Raw genomic sequence first — 9,632 nt, 5'->3', positions numbered from 1 at the left:
AGCAGCTTCCTACCTCACCCTGGAGCTGACCTTCTGTATGGGGCCTGGTGGCGCTGTGGTTCCATGCTCCTATGAGAGCCGAAGCACTGGTGTGTGAACCCATCAGTCCCTCTCGGGCGAGAGAGGAGGCCGTGGGCTTCGGCCGAGACATCAGACTTGGAGACCCACGGGGCAGCTCTGCCCTGTCCCCCAGCGTCGCTCGGAGTTAGGGTTAACGACGTGCCTTTTGTTTGTTTGTTTCTGGTGATTCAGATTGCCCGTGTTCTCAGCTGCTTGCCAAAAGGTTGCAGGTTTGAATCCTTGAGATGCCTCAGAAGAAAGGCCTGGCAACCAGCTGTGGAAAACACACGAGAGCTGTCCTGGTCAGAGCTGATGCCCCGGTCTCTCGTTTAACCTTTGTTAGCGTGTGCAGGCTTGAACCTTGGGGGCGTAGTGGTTTGCATGGGGCCGCGAATGCGAGGTCAGCGGTTCAAAACCACCATCCCACTCTGTGGGAGAAAGGTAAGGCTTTCTACTCCCACCAAGTCACGTTCTCGGAACCCACAGGGCAGCTCGGTTTACCCTACAGGGTCGCTATGAGTAGGACTCCACTTGGTGGCAGTGAGAACTGCAGAGTCTGTGGTTCGAACCCGCCTCAATCCATCTACAAAGAAAGACGAGTTTGTATGCCCCTCTTGAAGCCACAGAAATGCAGCATAGGGTCGCTGGGAGTCCTGGTGACTTTGTGGGCTATGAGTCAGCCTGATCCCTGCAGGGTCAGCAGTTCGAAACTACCAGCCTGTTCTGCAGGAGAAAGATGAGGTATTCTACTCCCCTACAGAGTGGCCGTCTCAGGAACCCACAGGGGCAGCTCTGCCCTGTCCTACAGGGTCTCCGTGAGTCAGCGTCTACTTGAAGGTGGTGAGCTCGGCTTGCTTTTGTTACAAAGTGTAGGCTGCTAAGACCAGATTTCAGCTCCCCCACCCCCACCCCCACCAACGCCCCATCTTATGGAACACAGGGTTGACCTTCAGTTAGCAGGTGTCCCTGCCTCAGGGCCCCCAGCCGGAGCTTGGGCCTGACCAGTGTTTCTCCCTTGGTGGCTTTCGCAGCCCCAAGAGTGTGACATGAGGCCTTGAGGGGCCAGGCTGTGAAAGGAACTGTGCAGTGGGCTCTAGGGGCCAAGGGGACACGGGGGGCAGGGTTGTGAGGGTACGCTGGGGGGATAGGGGGCTGCTCTGTAAACAGCACAGCCTGTCGTCTTGCTGGTGCTTCTGCAGGTGCCCAGCCTCACCTTACCTCACCTGTGCAATGGGCCCCAGATAGGCTGCTGTGATTTCTGGGGCAGCAGGTCCAAGTCCGAGCAGGGAACCAGGTGCTTTGTAGTCTGATTTGCTCTGACCTAAGAGGGGAGGGCTGATCTTCTGGGGAGCACAGGGCGGGAACCCCCCTGCCACCAAGGCCAGGGCCACGGAGGTTCCCTCCCCAACAGGCATTGGCTTTCTTGGTTTTCTCAGTGCGCTTTCTTGTTACTCTTCATTCTTCAATTTTATTTTTTATCAAAGAGAAATAGTAAATGTAACACCAAAGAGGAGGAAATTCAACAAACTACAAAGAAACCCAACGTCTCCTTGGAGATGAGTCTCCTCAAAGTCCTTGCAGAGGGTCCCCGGGTGGGGGGGGGGGCGCCTAGCTTCCTCTGCCGCCGCCTGTGGGGTGGGGGTGGGGCTCCCCAGTCCTGCAGGCAGCAGCGGGCTCTCTGGGAGACTAGATGGCATATAGGCCAGCCATGGGCCTCTCTGCAAGAAATAGGGATCCCTCAGGGCAGCCTGACCTTCCCAGAGGTTGAAGAGAAGCTCACCAAAAGATTTGTGGGAGAAGGCCCGTCGCAGCCTTGTTCTTAGGACCCATCCCGACTGGAGTTGTTGTACGGGGGCCCTGGAGTCGGTTCTGACTCACAGCGACCCTGTGTAAACAGAAGGAAACCCTGCCTGGCCCTGTGCCTCTCACAGTTTGTCTAATGTCTGAGCCCGTGGCTGCAGCCACCCAGGCTCCGGACCAAGACTCAAATGTCTGTCTAGGTGAGAATGAATGGCCTCTGGTCTGTGAGCGGCTCCACGGAGCCGTGGCCAACAACGAACAGGAGCCACCTCCTGCTTCGTTCTCCACCTGGGTGGGGCCTGTCTCCATAGGCGTGCAGGGAAGAATGCATACGATGCGTCCACTGGTTCCTAGTCCCAAACCAAATCCGGGGCTGTCAAGCTGGTTCGGCTGATCGCGGCCTGATAGAGGGTTTCCAAGTCTGTAGGTCTTTACAGGAGCAGACAGCCTCATCTTTCTCCCCTGGAGCGACAGGTAGGTTTGAACTGCTGACCTGGCAGTTAGCAGTCCAGTGCCCAACTCACATCGCCACTAAGGCTCCTTGTATGACCTCCCAGAACAGCTGTGATGGCAGAAGCTAGCAAGTGGTGGTGGGGAAGGGGGTTCCCTAGAGAGGAGGGACGGACATGGCGAGTCTTTCCGGAAATCTTACTATTTAAAAAACATGTGACCAGAAACTGTCTGTGCTCCGACCCTTACCTTGCCTGATTAGCTAATTGATTGATTAGATCACATAGTATGGATTCTACTTTCATTTTTGTTTTGGGTGGATAGCATTGCTTCAAAATTATCCCATTGGATCTAGTCAAGCAGTATTTGGCTTTCATATGAAGAGTGAGTACGAGGGTGTATCCCCCCAAAACCCGATGCTCATTTGTTTTTCTGATGTGAGGAGGGTAGTGCATTTGGAGTTTGTTCCACCAGGTCAGACTGTTAGTCAAGCTTTCTATTTAGGGATTCTGAAAAGATGTGTCACGGTGTGTGACAAAAAAGGCCTGATTGGTGGCAGACAGGAGTGGTTTTGCCGCCATGACAGTGCACCTGCTCACACAGTCATCTCAGTGCCACAGCTTTTGGCAAAACCCAGCATGTCTCTCTTGCCCCATGCACCTGACTGACCTGACCTCACTCTGTGCGACTGCTTTTTGTTTCCTGGAATGAAGAGGGACAAGAAAGGACAGCAACTTGATGCCCTAGAGGATGTGAAGGAAAACACGAGGGCGGTGTTGTCAGCCACCCAAACGGATGAGTTTGACACATGTTTCCAGGAATGCAACTGGAGTTGACAAATGTATTAAGTGTCATGGAGAGTGCCTTGACGGTGATAACATTGTTTTGTACAAGAATTTAAATACAGGGCTTGGGAAAAAAGGAAGTATTGTTTTTCATGGGTACCCCTGCCTATGTTTATATTAAGCAAAACTATATTTGGGGTTGGATTCACCAGTATATTGTGTACTCTTCCTGGTCTCTGCTCCATTTTATTATTTTTTTATACCGCCTCGTGAGTTATTTTTAAATTTTAACAATGCGTTCATTTTTGAGGGTGGTATGGGTGAGCGTTCACCGAGGGTGAGTTCCCCCCCAACGATCCACAGACACCTTGCTTCGTTATGTTCCGTGCAGTTTCTTGGAAGTTAACGGCTCCACCCACTTCCTCGCTGGGTCGCCGTTGCTTCCATTTGTCCTCCTCTTCTGTCTCTTTCTGCCTCCTGAGTTTCGTCTGGAAATCTTATTTTTGTTGTGCATGGTGGTTGTAGTGGGTCATGCACTGAGCTGCTAAGGTCAGCGGTTTGAAACTACCAGCCGGACCTCAGGAAAGCGACAAGGCTTTCTACTCTTGTCTCTGAAGCCTACAGACCCTGTCCTCAGGGTAGCTGTGAATCAGCATGGACTCGCTGCCGGTGACTCGGATTAACTTCGGGGGCAGGCAGAGGGTGCACTAACTCTACCCTGGTCAGAAAGGGACGGGCGGTGGGAGGGTTAGGAGGGAGGGGGCGAGAGCCCTGGGGAGGGACAGTGTGGATGCAGGTCTGAGATGAGGCTCCGAGCCCTGGCCCACAGGCTCACCAGTCCCAGAGCCAGGGGCTCCTTCATGCCTGATGGCTGGCAGTACTTATAGATTTCATGTCTAAGTGTTTTGTTTCATTTTCCCCCAAAGCGTTCTCTTCCCCTCAGGAGTTTGTGTCCATTTGGGTTGGTGACATGGGCCACAGTGCCCTCCGTGAGACAGCCCTTCTGTGATCCCTGTTTCTAGCCCCCCGCCCCCCCACTCCATCTTTCCTGCCCGCCAAGCTTTGGTGCTGGGTAGGTAAATGTGCTGCCCCTTTAGAGTCGAAGGCCCCTGGGAGCAGGCCCCCTACGTTCCTGTTCACTGCAGAGCTCTGCTAGTGTTTGGCCAAAAGGTGTCTCTGGGAGTGGGCCCAGGCCCAGGGTTGAGGGGTCCCCCGTCTCAATCAGACAAAGCAGCCTGCTTTTGTTCGCACCGTCTCCAGCGTCTTAGTCATTGCAGAGGACAAAACCAGGCCTCTGCAATGTTCCTTTTGCCCTTCCCTTCCCATCCGAGGAACCTGACTTCCTGCTGGCCCCTTCCTTGAGGCCCGGGAGAAGCCGTGGAGGGGCCATGACCAAGTCAGCTTCTGCTCCCGCACAGTTCCGTGAATCACAGCTGCTGGCTCCACCTTCCTTTTTCTCCTAGTGTGTCCCCTGTGGTCAGCCGCAGCCCCGAGAGAGGCCCTGGGCAGGTGTGGGTCCTGGCCAGGTTCACAGGAGAGACAGTGAGAGGCCTGAGCTCGGACTCTGCTGAGTCCTCTTCTGCCATGGCCCTGGCTCAGGACCCCTCTGGCACCAGCTCCTGGTGGCGAGGTGCAAGGACATAGGTCCCATATAGCTCCTAGGTTCGCCCGTGGCTGAGTTGACTGTGGCCCGTGGGCCGAGGTCACTCTGTGCTCCCATGGTCTGACTGTGGAGTGCTGGATCCTCTTAAGTTGCAATAGCCTTCCCGCCCTGAAGCAGGATAATGAGAGAGACCTTGATCTCCTTCCCATTGCGTCAGCCGAGAGAAGTTCATAGGTGAATTTCACTTCGGACAAAGCCTTCTCTTACTTGTGAGCCCTTGTATGGGGATGGCTGGCTTTCTATCCTAGGGCTGACTTGAGGAAAGATGAGAAATGTAGAAAAACAGGTTCTTGTGTTTTTTTGTAACTGCCCCCCCCCCCCCCCCACCGCCCCACCTGCGGAAAAGTAATAAGCGTCCAGCTGCATACGGCTGACAGTTGCTCCACGCTCAGGCTACTTCCTAAGCGGCGGGCACGTTCTGGGCACCACGACCTTGTGGAGGAGATGGAAGATAAGATAGTTGGTGGTTGGCTGCGGAGGATTAGGCGTACGGGGGATTGTACACTGCGGACAGATATGAAAACATCTTTGAATCGTGCCTCTCAGTTCAATGAGAATTCGAGACAAGGCTCTTTCTCTTGCATCTCTTCACATGCTTATCTTCACCACCCCTCCCACCTGTGTCCCGTCCGGAAGGCAGAAAGAAATCCCGACTCACACAGCCGTTCCTCTGCCTTACTGCGCCCCCGCTCCATTTCTTTAATTATTTAGATGAATTCCTTGGTTTTAATAGCCAAACATTGCGTGACACCCTGCTGTGGGGGCTTTTATTGTCAGGGAAGCCATCTCTGGCTCCCTAAGTAAGACGGATGCTGGTGGAGGCAGAGGGACCCTGACGACTAAGAATGGAGTGGCCTGCTCCTTAGAAGTGTGGGGTGCTGCACCCCACACACACGCTTCGGGGTGGGGTGGGGGGGTGCGCTCTGTGGGAGCTGATCTTCCTCATGTTCTCCTGGCTGCCTCCTTCCTGATCAGCCCTGGGGGGCCCGGCAAGCCCCTGGGGGGTGTGTCCGTGGATCTCAGAATGCACCAAGGCCACGCTACAGAAAATGATACTAAATCCAGCAGGGATGCTCCTTGGCAGCTTTATTTTATTCACTGCACCTTTAAAGAAGCTATCAGAGAAAACATTTTAAAGAGATATTTATTCTGTGGTTGGGAGTCCATGCAGCAAGACAGACCAATTCAAGAGGGACAGACATTTCAGCAGCAATGCTCGGAATCAGCTTTGAGGGCCTGTCTGCACTCCTTCTTTTCCTGGTTCCTTCCATGTTTACCCATCTGTCAATAACCCACCCATTCTTTCATGGATTCACCTAGCCATTCTCTTCATCCACTCCCCCACCTAACCACCCATCCATCCCCCCACCTATCCATCCATCCCCCCGCCATCCATCCACCCCCCCATGCCCCCCAGCTGTACACCTTCTTCATCCATCCGCTCATTCACTCATCTATGCACCCTCACCATCTTCTCCATCCCCCCACTCAAGATCTGAGGTCCTGCCAGCTACCAGGTGCTGTTAGGTGCTTGGTAAAATAAGACCCTGGGCTATGTCTTTCAGGACCTCCCCGGCAAGGGGAGGCGACAGGTGAGGAGATGATGTGCTGATGGCAGCGTGACTCAGTGCTGTGGGACACACCAGGCCCGCCTGCAGCTGTCCTCAACCTCAGCGCTGGGGCCCTTGGGCTGTGGGCAGGTCATGGAACTGGCAGTCCTTCTGCCTCCAGCCTCTCAGACAGCAGCCACTAGGAAGTTCAGCTCTATCACCAGGGTGGGGTGGGAGCTGGTTTCTGCCTCAGGGTCAAGTTGGAGGGATTGGTGCATTGTTGTGATTCTTTCTATGTGGGGCTTCCTGGGTGTGCTGACCGCAGGGGTCCATGGGATGGAGGGTTGTTCCTTATAGATCCAGCTCAACTTGGCTCTCCCATGCCTGCCCGGGCCCAGAGTGGCCTGAGGGACGCTCTGGAGATGCTAGATTTGTGCAACCCCAGGGCAGGTGGAGGGCTCTTCAAGAAGCCCCATGGCAGAGTCTACCAGAAAGACAAGGTCTACCTGATGTGGTCTAACTGATAGGCAGGGCTTCACTGATAGTGTCTACTTGAGGGACAGTCTACTTGACAGGCAGGGTCTCCCTGGCAGACAGGGTCTAACTGACAGACAGGGTCTGCCCACATCTATGTCTTCGAGCCTTGGGAAGATGAATGCCTTTGAACTTCCTCTTTTCCAACTGAAGGCAAGACAGAGGGCATGGAATCACAAACAGCGCTGTTGGTTTTCACAGATGGACTTTTGGGAAAGAATTGGTGTACTTTCGAGATTGCTACTTGGAACCAAGAAGTCATGTTTCCAAGTGACAGGGAACAGCCAGAGTGGAGCCCATTTCCCGCTGGAACCATGGCTGGCTCTAGGATGCCGCGAGGAGGCTGTGTAGCTGAGGCTAGGGCGCTCAGCCCACCGACCCCGGACAGCTGGGCAAGCGAGTGCATGCTGTTGTCTCTTTCTGATGTGCGAGGGTCACTCCGGGGCCCCTGGAGCCCTTTGCTGTGGACCAGCTCACCTTGAAGAGGGAGAAATGGCAGCAGTTTTGATCGCACCGTGTTGAAAGCATATGCGAAGGAGCACTTGGTGATCTGATGAGCGTCAGTGAGAATTCATGGAGTCCCGCAAGGTGGACTTGCTGGCCACAGGGTCAGTCAGCCAAGTCACTGCCTTGAGCCAGTTCCAACTCCCCGTGATGCTCCAGGGTGGGGTGGAACTGCCCCTGTGGGCTGCCCTGGGACTATAACTCTTTCTGAGAGTAGAAACCCTTGTCTTTCTCCTTTGGAGCTGCTGCTGGTTTCAAACTGCTGACCTTGCGGTTAGAAGCCCAAACGTGTAACCACTAACGTGACCAGGGCACCTTACTAACTTTTAGTTTGTAGAAACCGCACTATCCAAGGGGCACAACAACGTGACAAAGGGTGCCTGGATTTGTAAAAAGACCCCAGGAGTGGTGGTTGGACCGCCAGGGCCCCGGTCCTGGCTCTGCTGTGATTGGGTGTCAAGTGCATAACTTGAGGCTCTTCTGTCCTTCATCCATAGCAGTGCATCTTTAAGGGCCACTTGGTAGTGTCGGGATGGGGGCGGGGTGCGGAATTGTGTCTGCATCTTATAGGTACACTGCTCCCCACCCCACCCCCTTAGATGTGTCCATCCTATCTTTAAAATTTTTTTTATTACTGGAATGTTTACTTTTTCCACTTTTGGAACACAGTAGGCTCACTGGCAGGGGTGCTGGCAGAGTGGGGATCCGTGCGTGAGGCTTCAGAGGCTGAAGGATATGGTCACGCTGACCTGGGACATGTCAGCGATCCTCCAAGCCTCTTCTGATGCTAAGACGCCGAATATAAACTTAGCAACATCCAATAGCCTTTCATGTCAGTGGAGAGCACTTGAGATTTATGCATTTTTGTGAGAATTGAGGTGGATGCCTGAGAAAAGGGAGTTCTCTTCATACGTGTACTTTTTGATATTTTGAATGGTCCTGAGTGGGCGAGGGGGTGCAGTGTGCTTGCTTGGGCTTCTTATCGGGGATTGCAGTGGTGAGAGCACTCGGCGTAGCAGAAACCGAATAGCAGCAAGCACAGTCACCCACTGCCACTCGGTTTATTCTGACTCATAAAACCCAAAAAGCCAACCATTCCACTCTGACTCATAGCGACTCGTTAGGGCAGAGTAGAACTGCCCCTTTGGGTTTCCTAGGCTATAAATCGGGTGGGGGAAGCTTTTTACTGCCAAGGGCCATTTGGATATTTGTCACATTATTCTCAGGCCACACAGAATCATTAACTGAAAAATGAGCCTGCTCTCTTTGGTCAAGCATTTAATGAGCTCACCCCTCGCGTGATGGCTGGAACCGCTTCTCTGGCGAGGCGTGTGATGTTCGCTGGGACTGATGATTTCACAGGCCTTCTGCCGCCCAAAGGCCAGACGTACCCTTCCCCTGCTGTAAATCTTGGCTGGAGCAGACGGCCTCATGTTTCACTTGCAGATGCTGGTGGGTTTGAACTGCTGACCTTGCGGTTAGCAGCCCAACACGTACAGAACCCATTATGTCATCAGGACTCCTTTTAGGAAACTATATAGAGGGTTTCCGAGGCTGTCAGTCCTCATGGGAGCAGACAGCCTCATCGGTCTTCTGTAGAGTGGCTGGTGGGTTCAAACTGCTGACCTTGCGGTTAGTAGCCCGATGCCTAACCCACAGCGCTACTAGAACTCCGCACCACCACAGTGTGAAGCTTCATAGTTGAGTCTGTCTTGGGCTCCACTTTCTTAAAGACCCCAAATACCCACACAATGATGTGTAGTGCTAAGAAGACAGACCTATCAGACCTGTCCCCGAAAGCCAGCCATCGAGAGACGTGTGGGGTGCAGTTCTGCTGTGTCATTCAGGGGGGTCCCCATGAGTCGGTGTGATGGCAGCTGCGTTGGTTGGCTGAGTGTGCAGGGTGGATGGATGGGCAGATGGGAAATTGAGGTTGAGGATGAATTAATTGTATGTTGGGTTCTAGATCTTATCAGGAAGAAGCCATTGTGTGGGAGGGGCATGCCTGCTTTTGATTAAGTGGTATTTCCCCCAAATCTCGTTATAAATCTCGGCCTGTGGGTGTACCCCCTGTGGACTTGGCTGATGAGGCAGGCTTAGGGCAGGGTGTGTTTTGAGGTAGAAAAGAGATTCAAAGCATGCCAACAGGCAGAGATGGGGTGGGATCACTGAGATCTCTACAGGAACAGGACGTGGAAGAGGATGCTCCCCCCCAATCCCCCTTCAAGCAGACACAGGGAGAAAGTCTTCCTCTGCGGGGGTGGAGAGAGAGAGAGAAAGAGAGAG

Source organism: Echinops telfairi, unplaced genomic scaffold, assembly GCF_000313985.2.
Source record: "Echinops telfairi isolate 266 unplaced genomic scaffold, ASM31398v2 ScPeMD7_70;HRSCAF=299, whole genome shotgun sequence".
Taxonomy (NCBI): domain Eukaryota; kingdom Metazoa; phylum Chordata; class Mammalia; order Afrosoricida; family Tenrecidae; genus Echinops; species Echinops telfairi.
Note: the sequence above shows the minus strand (reverse complement) of the source record.